The sequence below is a fragment of the Vicugna pacos genome, chromosome 11 (genome assembly GCF_048564905.1).
Source record: "Vicugna pacos chromosome 11, VicPac4, whole genome shotgun sequence".
NCBI classification, from domain to species: Eukaryota; Metazoa; Chordata; class Mammalia; order Artiodactyla; family Camelidae; genus Vicugna; species Vicugna pacos.
The window spans coordinates 22,996,521-23,019,151 of record NC_132997.1 but is presented as its reverse complement, the minus strand read 5'-3'; the positions used below and the strand labels follow the sequence as shown (position 1 = coordinate 23,019,151).

The following is a 22,631-nucleotide window of genomic DNA, read 5'->3' as shown; positions in this document are numbered from 1 at the left end:
TTTAAGGGACCTGATTCTACATGGATGAAGGGAAGTTGGATGATACAGCCTTTTAAAAGGATGGAATAGGATTCAGCTTCCAGATGCTTAAAAGAAGTGTTACGTAAAGAATCTTTTCAGCTCTTTCTTACTCCAAATTTTACATGTACAAATGATAAATTTAATTGTAGTATTTGATTTGATTTGAATCATCTTTTACATAATATAATAGATTTAATATCTTGATTTGATTGAATTATCTAGACATTTGGAATATGTCCAATTAGATATTATTTATAATCTTTATGAATCAGAAGCATTATGAAAGGTAGCTAAGATTATTTTTGCTTTTAATTTAATGGTAGTAATAATGTAAGGAATACACTGAAGGTGATCATGTTTTGTTTATTTTTTTTAAATATAATGTGCCTAATCACATACTATGCATCAATAAATTTTTAATACTTTGGTTTTCCCATTTTTTTTCTTTTATTGTGATCTGTATGGGCAATGCTTTGATACCACCCACTCCCACCCCACCGCGTGTCCTTTTGCTTGTTTTGGTACTATGCAAACAAAAAACTAATGCACTAGGTATTTTCAGTCCCCTAACCTAGTCTCTTTTCTTCTAGTGTTATGAGCTTGTCTACTAAATGTGCCATGCCCAGTTTTCTAATGTATTCAAGAGCACATGGAATGCTAGCTGTGTTCTTTAAAACCTTGGATGAGTCACAGCATCATCAGGTATTGGAGTTCCTGGGATTGAGAAGCATTATTTTAAAATCCTTCTTTATTTGGATATTTAAAAAAAAATCATTCATCTAGAAGTGTTTCCTAATTATGGGTTGAGTTAGTCTTATTTGCTAAATATTTAGAGCTTAATTCCAGAAGTTTTTTCTTAATAAATTTTGTAAGGTTTTGTTCTCATGACCTTTTTTCCCTTAACTGGTCAGTTTATACTATTAAAATACTATTTAGTTATCATAGCTAACATTCCATACTGGAAATTTAACTCTGTAAGTATTGATTTTCTCTAATGAAAAAATACTGGAAAAAATGTTTTACTAGCTTTTGGTATTAATAACATAGAAAAAAAATAAAAAGATACTAAAAAATTTTTTTAACATCTGTCTGGATGTTGAATATAGGATATAGCCCATTATGAAAAAAATCAATTCCTCATTTTCATTATGATTTTGACACATTCTCTTAAAAGTAAAGCATACATATAAAAGTTGGGTTTAACATTTTTGAAATGAGAAAAAAATCATTACTAATCATGGTCAGTATTGGTATTTTGATGTGGCTTTATTATATTTTTGTTCAAGGAAATCTCCCAAGGCCTACTGCATTTTAATTTCCCAAAATATTTTGCTCTGTAAATTTAGTTACCTAGTCGAATGTTGAGGATTCAAAGCTTAAATCTTTTGATAGTTAATTCTGTTTCTCTGCATTGAAGTGTTGAGTACAGAATATCCCATATGTTAGAATATCGCAACACAGACCTTTTTGTTATATTAATGCTTACCTACATCACCTTCAATACGTGTAGATTTTATTATAAGCAGAGGGTCCTAACTCTACCTGATCTGAAAGATTTTGAGAGGACATTATATTAATGGTTTTCTAAAAATTACTTGCTTCAGCCAGACCTGATAGGTTTATTGTAAAGAAATGAGTCTGAATATGCTGATTTGAGCTGTCCTAGTTTTATATATTGACACAAACTCAGCTGTGTTTATTTTACATAAAAAATAGCTGTTTCTGATGTAGATTTTACATTTTTACTATTTTATTTAGTTATTGATTTAAAACTGAAATTTGATGTTACTCTATCATAAAGAACACAGAGTGAAGGGTATTTTAACATAGGATTATATATAGCTGAAAAAATATTTTGTAAACTCATTTAGCACAGAATGGCCCCCAAAACATGTAATTCCACATAAATGCCCCAAAGCTAAAGCATTTATGTAGGGAAGTTCTGAAGAAAGGAAAATTTTAAGCAACGGTCCTCTATTTATGCGTTTATCAAATTCACATTTCCCTAGAATATTTAAAGAGGGAGGTTTTACTGAGTAAAACATTTTCAAGGTTTCTAAAATATGAACAAATTTCAAAATGATCATATCTCCTGAAATTACCAATAATTGCTGACTTTTTTTTTGTCCATTGAAGAATATGTCCCTTTGTGCAGCTGCCTTCATGTACTTACTGAGTAGGTGCCTTTTGAACATGGATCATGATAGAGCTAGCCTAGATCTAATGATCTGACATTTAGAACTGGAGCAAGATGCTTCTTCAGCTAAGCTGCTGAATGAAAAAGACATGAATAAAATTAAAGAAAAAATGTGAAGGCTCTGTGAAACTGTACACAACAAGCACCTTGACCTAGAAAATATACTGATGGGTTCCTTCATTCCATTATAAAAGGAAAATTACTTTCAGGAAGTTTTTAGTCACCGTTGCCATGTGGCTTTGGACAAATCATTTAACCTCTTGGTTTATAATTAGCAGACTCTTCTGAGGTATTGCTCAGCGTAATTCTGTTCCTTGCCTGATACTCCCAAACTGGTCCATCAGTATTTAGATTTTTTTTCTCGGTAACAATTTTTATTGCATTTTGCCTAATCCTCTTCCCTTGTTTGTTTGTTTGTTTGTTTTTAATGTAAGTACATTGAGGCTAGTAGGAATCTGAATTCTTACTCTTTGTAGGTTTCAGGGATAAAGATTCAAGGGATTTTCAAAAGCCATTTTCAGTGAGCATTCAGTTATTCCAGAGTATCTCAGGATGTCTGATTAACCACTGCAAGAGATCAAGACTCAGAAGGAAGATTCCTAGGCAGCTGCCATTCTCTGGAGCAATGTCTCTTACCCTGGGATCATGGCTGTGGCTACCCTTATGCTCAGTGCAACTCCCCACATTAAGAGGACTATGTTGCTTTTGGTTGATTTTAGTTCTACTTTCTTCTGGCTTCTTTAAATCTTGTCCTAAAGATTAATAGGCCAGTAGAAGATAAGTGGTCTTGTCATTTAAAAAAATATTTATATATTCCCAACTTTCATATATTTCCAACATCTAAACTATATAAGCATTGGTTTTTCTCCTGCCCACAAAACTGAAGACTGCAGGATTTGCCTCAAAAGTTGCAGAATTCCTTGTGTTAGCCACATATGACAGGATTATTGCCGTGCTTAGTTAAGGTAAAGTAGGGAATAGATTCAGGTAGAGTGGGCTTGAGGGGGAAGGTGAGTCACCATTAAAAGGCAGGATACAAAGTTGGCATGTACTCAGTACTCTCAGTTACTAAAACTAGAAAAGAGCTCAGATTGTAGAGAAGCAATGCTTCTCCCTCACCAAACTCTCTGTATGCTATTTTAAAAATATATTTTACTTTTAAGAGTTATTTATTTGAACATTTTTACACATATTAATTTTTAGTGCTCTAACAGACTTTTTGAGCCTATAATTTTTATTTGCTGCATAATTGAATAAATATACCTTTATTAATATTTTATCTCCCATATTGTTGAACATTTAGATTCTTTCCAGGCATTTGCTCTTAAATAACATGATGATAAACTTGTTCCTTGAATTTTCTCCATCACCTGTTGTATTTATTAGGATGTTAAACGCCATTAAAAATTGTTTATATTGTGTTAAAGAGTTAACCACATGATTAAAACCAAACACAGTTGCTAATGTTAGGATACCTCTTTTTACACCACCACTCCACTTCAACTATTCTTGAGTTTTGTGTTTGTTTTAAATCTTACAATACACATTGCTTTATACAGCCGGGCCCCTTGCCTGGGAACAGTGGCTGCCCTGCAAACTTCTGTTGCTGACACACAGAAGCAGGTTTCTTCTTTCTCAACTTCAAGTTAGAGTCACCTTGGTGGGGTTGAAATGTGTTCTGAAACAGAATAAACTCAAAGGATTCTGTTAATCATTCTGATTTATTTAGGAGGCAACAGTGTTATTATGTGACTTATGTTACTTGTTAATTAACCAGACTGGAACATGTTTCTTTTTACAAATTGAACGCTGAGAGAGTAACAAAGACCAAATATTTTACAACACAGACCCTTGAGTTTGACTCTGAAATACAGTATTTTCTTTTACAGCAACTTCTGGTTTAAGTGATAGTGAAATACTTTCTATTATCAGAAAGTTTTGAATTTTAAGTAAATTAAAATGGAAATGATAGTTGTTTCTAAAAATAATACTAACCGTGCTTATGTAACTTTTTAAAAAAAATTCCACGTCATTGTTGGTGAGAAAGGCCTTGACTGGGAAGAAAATGTAAATTTCATGCCAGTCTCTTGTGTAGAGTTAATGAGATTTGTCTGGAACTGTATGAGAATGGATGGGAGTGTCTGAGGCTCCTTTTAGTGCCAGATACTCTTGCAGTCATTTCTTGATGATCTCCCCTGACTGACTCATGGGCTGTTTGCATCAGCAGGATTTCCAAACCACTGTCTCGTTGACTATGAGGGACCTGCCCTGGGTTTTACTGAGGAAGGCTCCTTTGCTCATTCTGAGTTCTCCAGAGAGGGTTTGGCTGAAGGCTGCTCTTATTAGGCTGGTGCCTTCTACCAGTGGGGGTTGAGGAGATTTGATGACTAATGGGAATAATCGTACTGCCTCCCAGCTGTTTTTGAGAGCACCAAATCCTAACCACTAGACCACCAGGGAGCATCCGAGCTGTTTTTGAGTAGGGTCTTGGTGTGACTTTCTGGCTTGGAGTAAATTTCCCCCCAAATCTTGTACATTCAGTCAAATATAAGGATGAAAATGTATTCCAAAGCTTAAAAGTATTTTACCCCCTGGATTTTGGGATTCTGTGACCATTGTTTGCTTCTGCTAGTGAGGATTGTGGAGGGTTTAACATGCTCATTTTTCACTGGGATTTTAGCTAACTCAGTGAAAAATGAAAAGGAAGGCAGAGAGCTTTGTTTTACTCCTGACGTCACTTGGCTTACCCAGATTCAGCTGAGTCAAGGCGTGGTAATGAAGGTAGAGGTCCTTTCTCCAGGCACACCTGACCTTCCTGAGAAGTATAGTTCAGGGAGTCATAAGCAGAGCCTGTCTTAGGAGCACACTGATGGTTTGGAGAGGAAGGGTGGGAGTTTTAGCTCTCCCTTAATCCTCCACTTTTGGTTTCTCTAGGATTAAATTAACATTTATGTAAATGTAGGCTTCTGTTTACCTGAACCCCTGGCCTTTTATTAATTGAATTTAGTTTGTGAGACTCTGGACCTTCTGCACTGTGGGAGATGTGGAGATATGGAACATGATACAGTATTCTGTACTCTGCATTATGTAGTTTGAAAAGCAATGTCCTAATCTAAAAAAGTTTGTCCATTTGTTGTTCTCTTTGGCGTGGAAGACCCTATGATTTGCTTGGAGGTCAGCCTACGTAGAAAAGACAGAGACTGGGAGTTCAAAATCTGTAGATACTGACAGGCGTATGCAGCATAGATAAACAAGATTTCACTGTACAGCACAGGGAAATATACACAAGATTTTGTGGTAGCTCACAGCAAAAGAAAAATGTGGTAATGAATATATGTATGTTCATGTATAACTGAAAAATTGTGCTCTACACTGGAATTTGACACAACGTTGTAAAATTATTATAATTCAGTAAAAAATTAAAAAAAAAAAGAGACCCATTTCCACTGCCAAAGCCCTGGCTATTTTCAAAGACAGGGAAAGGATGCCATGAATGCCAGCTACAGCACTTTAGTTGGATGGGTTTCATAATTAATGTCTCCTTAAGCAAAGACTTCTGTTTAATTTGCCTTTCCAGACCATTTGGTAGAAATTGCAGAGGCACGGGGAAGACCAGCGCATCGTCATTGGCAGTCAGTGAGTACAGACAAGGAAGTGCTGGCTCCTTTATTTAAAGGTGGCTGTTTTCTTTAAGCACTTAAAAGAGATTTGGTTTTTGTCTAGTGAGTTGTGCTATAGGTGCAGAAGGACTGCCTTTGGGACCATTCTAGTAATTATTATGGTTAGTACAAGTTCCTCCCTCCATTCTCGAGTCTTTCTTTTAATAAAAATGTTATTTTATGAAGGTACCCAGCCTTGGAGAGGAGATGAAATTTGGATAAATATTTTTCAATTTGTATTTGCAGGGGCAGATTAAAACCATTCATGTAAGTAACTGGCTCATCTGGAGTTTTCCATCTTTTTTGTGTTCCTGCATCCTGTGGATAATGGACCATTCACTCCTGTTGATGCCTGGGGACCTTGTCACTCTGGCCTGCTCTCACTCTCTTTTTCTTCTTCATTCTGAGCCTTCTGCAGGCAGAGGAGGTCAGGCAGGTACACGTGCATTTGGGAAGGAGGTGGTGAAAAAATATGGACTAATGAGCTCTTCTGACTTTGGATTCAGCACTTTAGCATTGGTGCAGTAGGTGAGGTTATTCTTGGAGCCCCAATTTGAAGATTGCTGTGCAGAAACCCAGCTGTGCCGCTGGCTGCCAACACTCCTGGTACAAATATTGTCATTTGCTCTTGAGGCAATCTGCTCTTTCAAAATCCTAGATGCAGTTTTGTAATCTGCTGGGCAAAAGAGTAAACAAAAATATCTTAAGTGGTGGCATAATCTTCAGTTCCAAAACACTTTAGCAATGTTTCCAGTAGAGGATTTGTTCAGCATGTCTTCTTTTCTCCTTTCCTTGACTTGTAAACATAATTTAAATTCATTTTTTCTCACTTGCCTGAGCCAGAGTTTCCTTGTGCTGACTCTGCACCCACACGAAGGAAAGATGGAGACTTGAGTAATATTTCTTTAAAATCATACTGTGATTTTCTGCGAAGGCTTGGCATACCATGTTTGTTCTCTTGATAAGAAAGTAACTCGCCCAGAAGTTACTTGGTCAAAAAACACGCTACTACACCACGCTTTCCCAGCCCGTAGTCTTCCCTGTCTGGACGGTGAGTCATTCCGCCTTGCGAGGAGCAGGGAAGAAGGCCCCTCTGTTGCCTGCAGAGTGGGGGCTCCCCGACAGGCTGGGAGATCTCCGGAGACCCTGGGGGTGGAGCCGTGCTCCGTTGTCTCAGGATTCATCACTAGGACTTTCCTAGAGAGGGAAGCGTGTCCTCTGGGAAGTACTACTTTTCTTTCTGTTTTTGTGGCTTTCTCATTTTTCCCCCAGCCTGATACTTAGTAAGAAACCCATTTTCCAGTATGACTCCGTGTACATGTGCACACACAAGGTGCGACAGTTTTACAAAATAGACAAGTTTCCTATTTCATTAATAAAAAAAAAAAGCTGGCCTCATTGATTGATTTCACTACTTTATGGATTGTAATCGAGTTTTTAGCCTGAGGGCTTTCCCACTTTTATTCTTTAAAGAACTTCACATCACAGCAGCCTTGGGTTTAGGGGAAAAGCAGATGCAACATATGTGGAGGACTGGCCCTTGGCTGTGGGATGGGGAGGAGGGTTCACAGATCACTTGGGCACACCCTGAAAGGAGCCCCTTTTTGGATTGGCCTCATCTCAAACATGGAACTTATTAAACGTGTGCACTAAACACCTCCAAAAGATGTTTGATGTGGTGTGAACCTTGATGTGACAGACCAGCCAGGATAGTTTCGCACTTACCTAGGCACCTCTGTCATACAGATTTTGCCTTCAGCCCATGGGAATTGCCGGATGGGATTTCATGCTCCTTTCCTTCTGCGTTAACCTGAGTCAGGCTCACTTGACCTCCTGTCAGCTCCGCTGTGTGCAGAGCCTTGGATCCCATGAAAGTACCTTGCACTGTTAATTTCCTCAAGCAAATGTGAAGTCCATCTCCACCCTGTGTCAGAAGGCTTGTCAGAAATGTAAAGGAATTTGAGGTGACATCAGTGTTTGACAAGACATGATTACCCTTTCTCTGCCAAAGCAGGAGCCATGGAAGTGGGTGCAGTCAGGCTGCAGCAGGGCTCCCCCCACTGAGTCCCTGGCTGGCTTTTTGGTATCTGGGGCAGTGATCTTGTAAAGCCTGCATTGTGAAGTTGGTTGTGTGTGTGTCCAAAGAAATACTACATATTAAATAGGAAAGCAGGGGTGGAAATTTCCAGGAAATTGAAAGATGAGGTTGACACGTCCTCATTCACTAATGATGCTTCTGCTTTTCTTTCTGAAAAACAGTGGTGATTTAAAGTTTGATCTTAGAACAAACTGGCTCTTATCCATAACCTTATATTTATAAACATCCTTTCTTAGCTACTTATTAAATAAAATCATACCAATAAGTAGCCTTTTATTATTTGGTGTTAATGACCCCAAAGCACCCTAACACAGAGTTTCTCAAACTTGCCTGTCAGATGAGGTACTTGTTAAGAATATTCTGGGACTTTGCCCTCTTATTGAACCAGAATCTGTATGTAATAACACAGGTGAGTGATTTTCTTAGAATCTGAGAACAGAAAGAAATGTTGGGTGTGGAGCTAGTCCCGGTGTTTCCAAGCCTGGTGACTCTCACTGTTATGACCTAATACAGGGAGTCTGGGCCCCACTCCTTACCTTCTGGATCCCAACCTCTGTGCCAGGGGCTTTAGGGCTTTAGTTTTCAACAGGCTGGTCATTAGTCTGGAGCGGTAACCCACTCATCTTTTCAGATTCCTTCAGGAAAGGGAACTTGACCCAACGTGCTTGGTTATTGGGCTAGAAAATAGCAGCACAAGAAATCCTCTTCTGACAGATGTTGATCGACTCAAATAATATTCACATTTCAGGTCCTTAGCATAGGGAGATTCAAGATGAGGGAGCAGGGCCCCTGCCCTTGAGGAACATGTATGGTTATCAGCCTTTCTCAAAGGATGAGTTTGGGGGTGGCATGTGCCCTGCTATCCCAGCTCTCAGGTGGGCATGTGCCTGGGTGGGGTCAGAAAGCATAGGGTGCCTACTCTCCTTCCCTGTTGGCTGCTGTCACCCTCCATTTGGTTTTCTCTTAACAACTTGATGAAATAGCCCCAACATCTAGAAAATCACAGAGGCGAATATAATTAGTGAGCACGTGCCTCCACATGGTTTTAACAAATATCCCCCATCTTGCTGGAAACCTTCCTGCCTCCCCAGAGTCACTGATCCAGCGGTGGGGTGTTGGGGGCCCCTTTTCTTAGAGGAGCCTGCCCCCTGCTTGGCTTACTGTGTGGGCCCATAAATCCTACATAGTCACATCCCCTTTACATTTATATAAATGCTGTCAATGGGTATAATTCAGCAACTTTTCTTTTAAGTCAACATGTTTTTGAAATTTGTCCATTGTTACCATGTGACCTGACATGGTCCCATACTTATGAGTAAAATCAGGAAATGGAAGCCAGACAGCTTGAAAACCTTCTTACTGGAAAACATGCAAGAAGATGTGGGTGGGAGACAGTTTCTGTTGAAATTTTACTATAGAACATTGTCATTTATGGGAAAATAGTTGATGTGAATTAGGCACTATTTTGAATAGCCCAGAGTCAACTTAATGAGAATTAGTTGCATGTTGTCTGAAAAGTTCATTGTTTTATTTACTATGGGTGTAGTTATTGCAGTTTGGTTCCAGACAAGTGAAAGTTACGATCTGTGGCATAAAATAGGAAGCAGAGGGGGGCTAATTAAAGTTCTGTTGATGATAAAAGGATGACTGATCAAGGAGCAGCTGGCTTCCCAATTTAAACACAATTTGTCCTATTATACGAGGACAGCCCTCCGCAAGTTCTCTTGATTGTTTTGAAAGGTGAAGGAATGTGTTTCAGCAACAAGTGTGAAGGCTGTTGCACTCTATATTTGTTCACCTTTTTGCCTTCAAACATTATGTCTTCTGGGTTTACCCAAGATAAAGGAAGGGGGGGTCACAAAACCCGGCTAAGGTTTTCAGTGGTGCTCAGTCCACTCCAGCCACTTACTACACCCTGGGAAAGCCCAGCTCCCTTTCTGCTTTCTCCAGGGAAGTGCCCAAGCATTTGATTATATTTTGTATCTTTTTCTTATTTTTCCCAACACCCTCTCCTGATGGACTTCAAACTGTTGGTGCCCAGGCAATAACCCAGCAAGGCCCCTGTCTTGCCTAACTAAAGCACCCTATGTGTGTGTGTGTGTGTGTGTGTGCGTGCGTGTGTGTGTAGGTGACGGCTGAGTCCTGCTCTGGTCCTTGAGCTTCTGGATGAACTTACTTTGCTTGGTTGTGCCCTGGATGAGTTTCACCTTCAAGTGACAGCATCTCTTGTTGCTACTGCTAATAATGGTTGGATAAACATTAAGACCCAGTGCCCTGGATGTGTTTTGCCTAAAAAACATACCACCACTGGGTTCTTTTCAAATTGGCGCTGGGTGGGGACATGAGGTCATATGGCATTTGACTTACCTGGAGTCAGAGGCTAGATGTGGGCTTCACATTTTATATTTATAGGTGCTTTGTGTGTTTATCTCATTTTAATCCTTATAAAACACCTTGGAAGTGATGATTATCCTCATTTTGCAGAGGAGGTGATTAAAGCATGGAGAGTTTGTGATGCAGCCAAGGTCACATGTTCACTAGGTGCCAGCAGTGGGTTAGAATCCAGGTTTGTCTGACAACAGGCTCATGTTCCTCAGCCACTATGTTCTACTGCTTTTGTGTAAAACTACCATCAAATGATTGTTTTTTTCCATTTCCTGCTTAAGAAAAAGAACTATTGTTTCCTGGAAAAACAAAAATCTTAGGATATAGTTTGTGACTTCATCTTATTTGATTATGTAAGTATTTATATGTGTGTCTGTGTGTGTGTGTGTGTGTTATACACACACTTGGGAGGAAATCAATGTTTTGAATGAATGCATGAAAAAGGAGTAAGTATAGGTCTCCCCCCGCCAAGGAAGCAGCTTCATTCTGATTTTAAAAGTTGTACACGCTGTTTCTTTTAGCAGCAGCAAACAAGACACATATAGCTAGAAAATAAAAATAAAAACCCCCAGTGCCTTCACCATCAAGAGACATCATTATATTCATTGAGACTGTCTTGTAAAAGAAATAATTGACCATAAAGATCTCACATAACTGGTAATAAAGGTCACTATTTTAGCTACAAATAGCATGAACCAGAGGTTTCAGGGCCGTCATAATTGACATTCATTGTCACATGTGGTATATAAATAAACTGTCCAGTCCTCGATGCTATTTTTGCCCAGTCTGGTTCTGCACTAGTTCTGCTGCACAATGTGCTGATGTGGAGAGCCCGAGTGCAGGTTCCTGTCCTCCAGTCTCTGTTTCCAGCACAGTTGACAAAGTGTGTGCTGTCACGGCCAGGGCTGGAGTGTTTTCCTGACCAGCGTCTCAGGAATCATAGTCATTTTCTTCATTCTGCTGTTTTCTGAGCAAATCAACCTACCACACTCTCCTACCTTCTCCTCCCCTTCTCTCCCTCCTCCTGTACATTGCTTGCCTGCCTTCCTCTCACAGAAGCATTTAGGAGGTGGAAGAGGTCTGGAAATGAAATTTGAGTGGGCCCCTTCTCCCTTGGAAACTCTGCCGTGTGTATTTTTGAAGATACTGATGTGGGCTGTTGCTGTGAGATGTCGGGAGAGGGGCCCGTGCAGGCCCTGCTTCGTCCTGAGTAGCCCAGCCTGGCTTGGAGAGCCTGCATCTCCTTTGTCCTTCAGAGAAGAAGAGGGCATGTTTCATGGTTCACAGAGCACCTGGGCTTCCCAAGGTACCGGGGACAGCTGTGGTCTTCGCTAGGAAGCTTGGGCAGCCTGCAGCTCTCAGGTAGCGTGCCCTTCTACCCTGGGCACCATCATAGAATCTCACATGTGAACTCTATGCTTTTTGAAGCAGTTGTATCCATTACAATTCCTCTATGAGGCAGTTAGGACAAGTGTTATTTTCCCCACTTTATAGACAAGAGATTTGCAGCATATAAAAGTTGCCCTAAGTCACACACACAGACATAGAGCCAGACCTAGGTCTTCGACCTCTTGACCACCGTCTTGCTGTCAGACCGGCATTTCCCACAGTGTGTGCCACTAAACGTTGGTTTCACAGTCTGGTATGTCAATAAGTGTCAGAGACGTGAGGGTTCATGTTATCACACCCACAAAGCAAAATACATTTGAATTAATGAAGGGTGCTGTGTTTTGCTTTGCTTTACTTTGTATATTAACATGAAGTTAAGTGTAGTAAAGGCTCAAAAAATTACAAAGTTGGAAATCCTGTCAGTGGGGCCAGATGTCCCAAGTGTACTTCCTCAGTGAGCTCTCAGCCCAGGAGGAACCATTATTCTGGAGGATATGTTGGAGGTGCTTTCCTAGGCCCAGATGTGCTGTCTTGTCGTGGGTTTATTTTGGAGGTACTCCAGGAGACCTCAGTGGTTAGGGGAAAACTGAATCTTTGGAGACCTGCAGGATGAGTGCACATAGACAGTGGCTGAAGATGCTTCAGGAATGGAGACTACTCTGGGAGTCCAGTGGGAGCCTGGACCTTGGGAATGCTGTCATCATGTTATTGTCAGCAGTTCAGCAGGAACTCTGTGGAGTAGGATTGTAACCAGAAGACAGGAAGGTTCTCCATCAGCAGGATCAGCATTTGAGGACCGGTTGTCAGAGCTGTTAGGTCAAGATTCATGAGCTGTAGTGTGAGTGACAGCTGCACTGTATGGCAAGGATGGACGTAAGACATTTGGACCAAGAAGAGCATGCTGCTGCATCTTGGCTGGTGTTGAACCAGGCACTTTCCCCGAGTGAGGCTGTGTGTATCAACCACCCCTGCCCCTGCTCTTCTTTACTATTTAATATTCAACTTTGCTGCTTTTGTTACACTTACCATGGGGAGGGGGTGTTTGGTGAAGGTGCGAGTGGCAGCTTCTACCTCCATTTCATTTGTCAGCCCTCCTACTTCCTTTAGGAGAAGCAGAACTTTGTAACAAAATTCTTACTTTGAAGTAAGTTGTTCCAACCAGGCAGAAATGATTTATTATTTTGCATTGAAATCTCAAACAAAGGAAGCAAGTCCAACTTCTCAGAACTGATCTTTGCCATTACAGTTGATGTTTTGTCTTTTGTCTTGTCTTGTCTTAAATTGCCTTGCCTTGCTGGGTCGTATGGTAAGTCTATTTTGAGTCTTTTGAGGAATCTCCATACTGTTTTCCACGGTGGTTGCACCAAACTGCATTCCCATCAACAGTGTAGGAGGTTTTGAAAGTTTGTACCTTTTGACTCCCTTAAGCCATTTCACTCACACCCCTACCCTCTGCTTTTGGCAACCGCCACTCTGTATTTATAAGCTTGTTTTTTCTTCTTTTTAAAATTTTAGATTATACATTTAAGTGTGATCATATGATTTTTTTTCTCTATCTGAATAATTTTTCTTAGGATAATTTCCTTAAGGTCCATTCATGTTGTTGCAAATGGCAAGATTTCATTCTTTTTCATGGCTTAATTGTATTTATATATATATATATATATACACACACACACATAATTATATATATATAATATAACAAATATATATATATATATACATACACATATACACTTTATATGTTACACATACATACATACACATACATACACAATTAGATACACATTATGTATATATATATATATGCACACATACACATATTTACATGTATATTTACACATACCTACATATCTCCCATTCTTTATTCCTTCCTCTGTGGATGGGCATTTAGGAGGTTTCCACATCTGGGCTGTTTTGAATTCTGCTGCTGTGAGCATGGGCTGCAGATACCTCATCCAGATCCTGATTTTAATTCTTTGGAAAATATACCCAGAAGTAGGATTGCTGGGTCATATGGTGATTTTAGTTTTAATTTTTAAGGAACCCCCATTCTGTTTTTTATAGTAGTTTTATCAATGTACATCCCCACCAACAGCGCATAGTGTTCCCTTTTTTCCACATCGTTGCCAATACCAGTTCCTGTCTTTTTGATAAAAGCCACTCTGACGGGTGTGAGTGGCATCTCACTGTGGTTATGATTTGCATTTCCCTGATGATTAGTGGTGTTGAGGATATTTTCACGTACATGTTGTTTAATTGTACATATTCTTCGGCAAAATATCTGTTCAGATCCTCTGCCCACTTTAAATTCGATTATTTGGGGGGCTTGTTGTTGTTACTGAGTTGTAGGAGGTCTTCATATATTTTGGATATAACGCCTTATCAGATACATGATTTGCAATTATTTTCTCTCATTCCGTAGGCTGCTTTTCCATACTGTTTTGATTAGTAGAGCTTTATAGTATATTTGAAATCAAGTCTCATGATCCTTCAGCTTTGTTCTTCTTTGTCAAGACTGCTTTGGTTATTTGAGGTCTTTCATAGCTCCACACCAAGTTTAGAATTGTTTGTTCTATTTCTGTGAAAACTGCCATTGGGATTTTGATCAAGTTTGCATCAAATATGTAGGTTGCTTTCAGTACTATGGACATTTTAATAATATAATTTTCTAATCCATGGACACAAAATATATTTTCATTTACTTGTGTCTTCTTCAGTTTCTTTCATCAGTGTCTTATTGTTTTAAGTTTAAAGTGTCTTTTACCTCCTTGGCTAATTTTAGTCTAGGTATTTTATTCTTTTTGATAAAATTGTAAATGGGATTGTTTTCTTAATTTTGCTCAATCTGAGTTTGTCATTAGCCTATAGTAATGCAATGCAGCAGATTTCCATATATTGATTTTGTATCCTGCAACCTTAGTGAATACATTTATTGATTTATTTAACAGGAAGATATAAAATTCTAAATTTGCCTAAAAATATACTGAGTGACAGCTCTCAAAGTTAAAATTAAATCTAAAATCATAAATGGAGATTTAAAAAACTCTCTCAGTAATTGACAGAACAAAAATATCAGTAATGCTATAGAATATTTAAACCATACATTTAAACATTTACACATAGAACACTGCATCCAAAAGTCATAGAGTAGTTTTATCCTCTAGTGCACATGGAACATCTACCAAAGTTGATCACATGCTAACCTTAAAAAAGTCTTATCGTAGTCTTAATAATAGACTTGACAAGAATATTACCAGAAAAAGGAAAACTATGGAATAATGCACCTGATAAATATAGAAACATAAAGCCTCAAACAAAATATTGGCATATCAAATAAGGCATATTTTAAATATTAATACAGTTAGCTTTGTCCAAGGAGTAAAAAGGTGGATTTAAGATTCAAAGTCAATCAATATAATTTACCATATTAAGAAAGAAGAGCAGAAAACTACATAATTATAGCAAATGTGGGGGAAGAATCTCATAAAATTTAGCACCTTTTCATTAATAAAAAAGCCCTAACCCTAACTTCCTACGCTGCTGGTGGGAATGCAGCCACTGTGGAAAACAGTATGGAGATTCCTCAAAAGACTAGGAATAGACTTACCATATGGCCCAGGAATCCCACTCCTGGGCATATATCCAGAAGGAACCCTACTTCAAAAAGACATCTGTACCCCAAAGTTCACAGCAGCACTATTTACAATAGCCGAGACATGGAAACAGACTAAATACCTATCAGCAGATGACTGGATAAAGAAGATGTGGTATATTTCTACAATGGAATATAATTCAGCCATAAAAACAACAACATAACGCCATTTGCAGCAACATGGATGTCCCTAGAGAATGTCATTCTAAGTAAAGTAAGCCAGAAAAAGTAAGAAAAATACCATATGAGATCGCTTGTATGTGGAATCTAAAAAAAAAAGATGAAGAAAAAAGAAAGAAAAAGACAAATGAACATAAAATACAAAGCAGAAACAGACTCATAGACATAGAATACAAACTTGTGGTTACCGGTGGGTGGGGGGTGGGAAGGGAGAGACTGGTAGTTTGAAATTTGTAGATACTGACAGGCATATGTAGAATAGATACCACATTATACTGTATAGCACAGGGAAATATATACAAGATCTTGTGGTAGCTCACAGTGAAAAAGAATGTGACAGTGAATATATGTATGTTCATGTATAACTGAAAATTGTGCTCTGCACTGGAAATCGACACAACAGTGTAAACTGACTATAACTCAAAAAAATTTTTTTAAGAAATACTTATTAAAATATGGACAAAAGTGAATTTCCTTAATCTGAACTATAGTAACAGCAACAACAAAACAATCTCAAGGAATCATCATATCTGATGATGAGATACTGAATTCTTCCCCCTGAGATTAGGACTGAGACAAGTACCACTTCTATAATTTATAATGAAGGTCTTACTCACTGTAATAAATCAAGTAAAGAAAAAATATATAAAACCAGAAATAAATAAAACTCTCAACCCCACAGATGATATTGTTTATAAAGAAAATCCAAGAGTGAATTTACTAAAGTTGTCTGATACATAACATACAGAAACCAATTGTATTTCTATATGTAGCAACAAAAAAATTACAAAATAACAATTTTAAATAATAGTAGTCATAGTCTCATCAGAATACAACAAATAGCTTGGGATAAATCTGTAAAAGACACGTGAAGCCTCTACAGAGAACACTACAGCACATTATTGAAATAAAAGACTATCTCAGTTAACGTGGCAGAGCATCCTATAATCACATATTAAAAAGATTCCGTATTGTAAAAATGTCAGTTCTTCTTAAATTGATCTACAGTTTCAATGCAGTTGCAATAAAAATCCCAGCAGGTATTTTTTAATGGAAATTAATAAGCTGACTCTAAAATTCGTACAGAAGTTTAAGTACCAAGAATGGCCAAGACAATCTTGACAAATTACCGTAAAGAGAATAGAGACAATAGAATTAGAGAATATACAAGAGTCAATACTTACAAAGTTAAACAATTAGGCAGTTTGTGCAAGAACAGATAAATAGCCCAATGGAAAAACATATCATTTTAGTTGGATCCAGCTTCAGGAAGCCATTTGATTTGTGATAGAAAAGTAACTCTGGGAGGAGTTCAATGACTAAGTCCATCCTCTTGGCTTTATACTCTCTGCTCAGCAACCTGGGGTAAACTGGTAAGACTGGCTTGTCTTCTATAAGTTCATGGCTTGTATATGAAAATAAAGCTAAAAGCTTGAGAATCTGAATGCATTGGATCACTTTTGGTAGAAGCAATGGATGGAGAGAAATCTATGTGTCATTTTCCATTACCTTTTTATGTTGAAATAATTGAAACCTTTCAGTAAAGTTGAAAGTATTGTACAAAGAAGTATATACAGTTCATCTCAGTTCCCCAATTGTTAAGATATTATCACTTTTTATTTTTATATTCTCTCCAGTTTTTCCCTAAGTTATATAGCAAACATGCTGTCTTCTTACTTATAAATATTTTAGTGTGTATTTATTTCCTAAAACCAAGGACGCTTTGTAATGGGTTCAACTGTGTTTCCCCCAAGTCCATATGTTGAATCCCTAACCCTCAGCGTGACTGCATTTGATAACACAGCCATTAAGAAGGCGATTAAGATTAAAGGAGGTCATAAATGTGGGACCGTAATCCAAAAGGACTGACACCTTATAAGAGGAGGAAGAGAGAGCAGGAGCGTCCATGCTCACTGAGGAAAGGGCTTGTTGGGGGCACAATAAGATGGATACAAAATAGGAAGAGAAGTCTAATGAGAAATCAGCCTTGCTGGCAACTTAATCTTGGATTTCTGGCCCCTAGAACAGTGAGTAATTAAATTTCTGTTGTTTATATCTGTTCCCAGTCCCTGGGGCTGCCTCGTTCCCCATCCTCAGATGAAGGTCTCTCCTCCTGCTACCACGACACCACCTCCGCCTGCACAGCCCCGGCCATGGCTCTGCGGCTGCGGCCCCTCTGCGCCCCAGGCCAGTCTCCACGCTTGCGTGCCTGTGCTCGCGGATCCTGCCTTCTTTCTTCACCTGAGACCGCCGCTGCCTCTCCTTTCTGCAGCCATGGAGTCCTCCACTTTTGCCTTGGTGCCTGTTTTCGCCCAGCTGAGCAACTTCCAGAATCTCCTCCCAGCTGTTGGCGCAGCCTCCTTCATTGCCATCCGTGCCCAGCACCCGCACCACAGCCATGTCACTCCTGGCGACCCTGAGGCTGGACCTGGACAGGACCCTGGTCCCAGCTAGCGGGCTGGGCTGGCTCATGGACTATGGGAACCCCCCCCGGCCCCTGCCCCCCTGGGCCCCTATGAGGTCCTTGGGGGAGCCCTGGTGGGCGGGCTTCCGGGTTGGGGAGATCCCCTGGTAGATGATGGCTTCCCTGATTGGATGACCGAGCTGGTCGACTTCACAACCCTTCCCCCTTTGGAGCCCCCTTGCCCTCAGGTGCCCTCCCCTCATCTTTCCAGATCTGGAAGCTATGGTCTCCCTCCTATAAAGGAACTTGAGCAGATGGAAGACTCCTTCCTTGATGCTCCCTCCTCCCACCATCATCCCCAAGTCCGAAAACGCTGCTGCCACCGCCCCTCCCCTTCTCACCTTTGACCTCCCCCAGGCCCCTGCCCTGGATACCCTTGACTTGCTAGCCATCTACTGTTGCAGGGAGGCTGGGCCAGGGGACTCTGGGTTGGCAACCCGGCCCCCATCCCAGCAACCCCCTTATCCACCTCCACCCTCTCGCCCAGCCCCCTACCCCAATCCTGCCACCGCCCACGGGGACCATGAGCAAAAGGAGAGGGACCAGAACACGTCAGCGACTCTGAAGTACCTGCAGAGAAAGCGCCCAGAGGGCGAGGCCCTGGAGGGCGGGTGCCAGGGGCTGGAGGCGCGGAACCAGGAGCTGAGGGAGACGGCTGAGTAGGCGGAGAGGGAAATCCAGTATGTCAAGGGGCTGCTCATCTAAGTGTACAAGGCTTGAAGCAAGGGGACTCGGAACAGCTAGCCAGGCAGGGGCTTTGTGCGGTAGGGGGAGCTTGTCTTCCGCTCTGGCTCCCTTGTCTTTCTGGGGTTGAGGTGGGAGGGTCCATCCCGCTGTCATCCCCCTCCATCCAGCTTCCCGTCAAACCCCTCCATCCCTCCTCCCACCCCCCCCTTTCTCTGTCCCCTTTGATCCTTGTCTCCTCTCCTGTCCATTCTGAATTGGCCCCCTTCTTCTCTCCCCAGAATCAAGGCATGTTTGGCCTCAGTCAACATGTACATCCATATGTAACAGCTGAGGAACAGAGCCCCACAGGGAACTTGGGGAGCAGGGGAGATCTTGGAAACTTAGTCTCCCAAATAGGGAAATGAGGCCAGGAAGCTCTGCAGAATGAAGATGCATAGGAGGACAGGGGAACCATCTGGGGACTAAGCCAAGAAAAGTTCTAAGAATGGTGCCCATAGAATGTAAGGCAAACAAGCCAGGTGACCTTGAGGAACTACATTTGGGGGATGGAACCAAAAGGTGGCCAAGTTCGCAGAGCAGGTGGATATACAGGCAGATGGGGAGGTGGGCGGGGTGGAGAACAGCCTAATTGGTGACTGGGTGTTCATTTTAGCTCTGGGAGAAAATCAGTGTTGTGTGAAGTTGTTGGGGAGAGGGCCACATCAAGGTGAGGGAGGGGTAGGGACTGATCATTTTTGGGGAATTGTGAGTGGAAATAAAATGAAGCATTTCCTCTGGAAAAAAATCTATTGTTTAAGGAACTCAATCTGTAATATTTTGACAGTAAATTATGACTGTACTAGGAGACTAACACACTCCCCTATTACAGCACAGCCATTAACATCAGGACATTATTAGTATTCATACAGTACCACCATCTAATCCACAGACTCATTCAGGTTTTCTGATTTCCCAACCATGTTCTTTATAGCAAAAACAAAACAAAGAAACAAAACAAATAGATAAAAATGGACTTCTTTTTCACCCTTCTGTCTCCATTCCAGGATCCAATTCAGGATCATACATTGATCTATTTGTCATATATTTTTAGTTACCTTTAATTTGGAATGATTTCCCTAATATTTGATTATCTTTTATGATCTTAACATTTTTAGAGTTCTGGTCATTCATCTCATATAATTTCCTTTGATTTAGATTTGTTTTATATTTTTGTATGATCAGATTAAGCGTATGCATTTTGGGCCAGAATATTAAAGAAGTCAACCTGTGGTCTTTTCAGTGCAACATAACAAAGACCCATGATATTCATGTGTCTCTGACTGATGATGTTAACTTTTGTCACTTGGCTAAGATGATGTCAGTGAGGTTACTCCACTTTAAAGTTAGTTAATAAGTATTTTTATTTATTAACTGATATGTGTAAGTACTTTATCAATTAATAAGTAATTAGTCATTGTTTTCTGGGGCAAAACTTTGACACTATGTATAAACCCTGTTTCCTCAAGCATTTATCCATTAATTTTAGCATCTCCTGATGATCTTTCCTGAATCAATTAATATAAATACTGATTTTTTAATCTATGATAGAAAATCTAAGCAAAGAAATGGAGGATATAAAAATCAAATAGAAATTATAGAACTAAAAATTACATTAACCAAAATAAAAAAGCCACCAGAGAGGCCAATGATCAATATTCAGAATTACTATCACAGGGCAAATAATAATGGAACTTGAAGACAGGACAGAACAGTGAAAATAACCCAAACTGAACAACAGAGAGAAAATAGACTGAAAGAAGTTAATAGAATCACAGGGAATCACCTGTAGAAAAATAACAAAAAATTTAACATTTGTATCAGCAGAGTCCCAAAAGGAAAAGAGAAAAATGTGGGACTGAAATAGTTTTCAAAGAAATAATAGACATAAATTTATAGGTACAAGGAGCTGTGTGAACCCCAAACAGAAATACATATCAAGACACACCAGAAATAAACTTCTGAGAACTACAGATAAAGGGAAACTCTCAAAAGTAGTAAAAGAGAAAAGGTGAACTAGTTACAAGGAAGAACAGTAGCTATCTCAATTGAAACCACGGAACCCAGAAGGAAGTGGCACACTTTTAAAGCAATGAAAGAAAAAAAATATATTACTCCAGACTTCTGCATTTAGCAAAGCTGTCCTTCCAGAATAAAGATGAAGTCAAGACATTCTCAGATGAATGAAAACTAAGAAATTTTGTTGCCAGTAGAGCTGCTCATAAAAATTCCCAAAAGCAGTTCTTCAGGCAGAAGGGAAGTGACACCAGAAGGAAACTTGAAATACAGGAGTGAAGAAGGAATCATAAAAGGAGTAAATATGGAATGCAACACAACTAATATTACATTTCTTCTGATACTGGGACTTCAGAAGCATCACACCTTCTGCTTTCACTCTCTTAGGATCTTGAGGCCTCCAAGTTTTGCAGAAATTCACACTAGATTTCTAGAAGAGGAGAGGCCTCCTTGGGGCACACACGGTGATGGCATCAACTTCTAGGTTCACAAGTAGGTTCTTTTGGGTGTTTCATTTCCATTTAAGCCACAGAAGTGACCCTAGGCAAGACCAGGAGGAAAATCACCAAGATTTCAAAACCACAGAATAGAGAAGTAGTAAATCTTTGTTATTTTAAGCCTGTTGCAAAAACTTCTTAAGAAAATAAAGATAAGCCAGAGATTTCGTGAGAATATTTCCAAAACACATATCTGATATAGAACTTATATCCGAAAAATATAAAGAACACTGATAATTCAGTAAGAAACCACTCAGCCCAATACAGAGATGGGGGATATATTTCTATCAATACTTCAACATTGAAAATAAATGACTGTCAAAATATGTATGAAAAGGTGGGTAAAATCATTAGTCGTGGAAATTAATTGCTACTTAGTAATAAAATGAAATCAACTACTGACACATACAATAACATAGAGGAATCTCAAAAAGTGCAGAGTTAAACAAGCCAGACACAAAGAGTACGTATTATATAATTCCAGTTATATAAAATTTGAAAGACAAGATTAATATATGATAATGAAAACCAGAACAGCGGTTTTTCTCTCTGGGTGCAAGGCAGTAACTGGGAAAAGAGAGAAGCGAATGGTTTTTGTTGTAGAAATGCTGTGTGTCTTAATTAAGGTGGTGGTTACATAGGTGTATACATTTGTCAAACCCATCAAACTTTAAACTTACCAACTGTGTCTTTTCAGTAAAGGTAAATCACAGCCCCCAAAAAAGAGAAATGGAAAAAATAAAGGATAAAACAAGCTGAAAATGTTAATATAAATTATGAGCAAATACATAATTTTTCTCAAAATATAAAGTACTTACAAAAACTGAAATCAAAGTTTGTTATTTATAAAGACAATCTTCTAAAACAAAGCATTATTCAGTCAGTCCTTGAACACTGTGGATTTTAACTGCATGAGTCCACTTATTCAGGGATTTTTTTTCAGTATTAAATAGTACATTACCAAATGACCTGAGGTTGCTTGAGTCTACCAAAGGGGGACCACATATGTGGAGGAACCGAGTATATGGAGGGCCAACTCTGAGTTACACACAGACTTTTGGCTGCAAGGATGATTAGTGCCCCTAACTCCTGCATTATTCGAGGGTCAATTATAATCAACTTTTGAGTTGTGAGCATATATTTGTGAAAAAAATTACCCATTGTAAAACTCTTCCTGCTACTCTAATGGGAAGAAGAGTGCACAGTGCATAGATACTTACAAGCTAACTACAGAAATTTCTCCCTGACACTAATGTTCAAATAAATTTATCTCTTGTTTGATAACAGTGAGGAAACTTCCAGAAAATATTGAGTGTTTTCCAGGGGTTGGTGTTTCTATTGATAGTG

At 39.4% G+C, this 22,631-nt stretch overlaps 1 pseudogene; it reads left to right on the top strand.

Annotated features, from left to right (window-relative positions):
- Positions 1-19,564, top strand: part of LOC102526939 (cyclic AMP-dependent transcription factor ATF-5 pseudogene) — an 82,080-nt pseudogene extending 62,516 nt beyond the window's left edge.
- Positions 19,565-22,631: the final 3,067 nt, after the last annotated feature.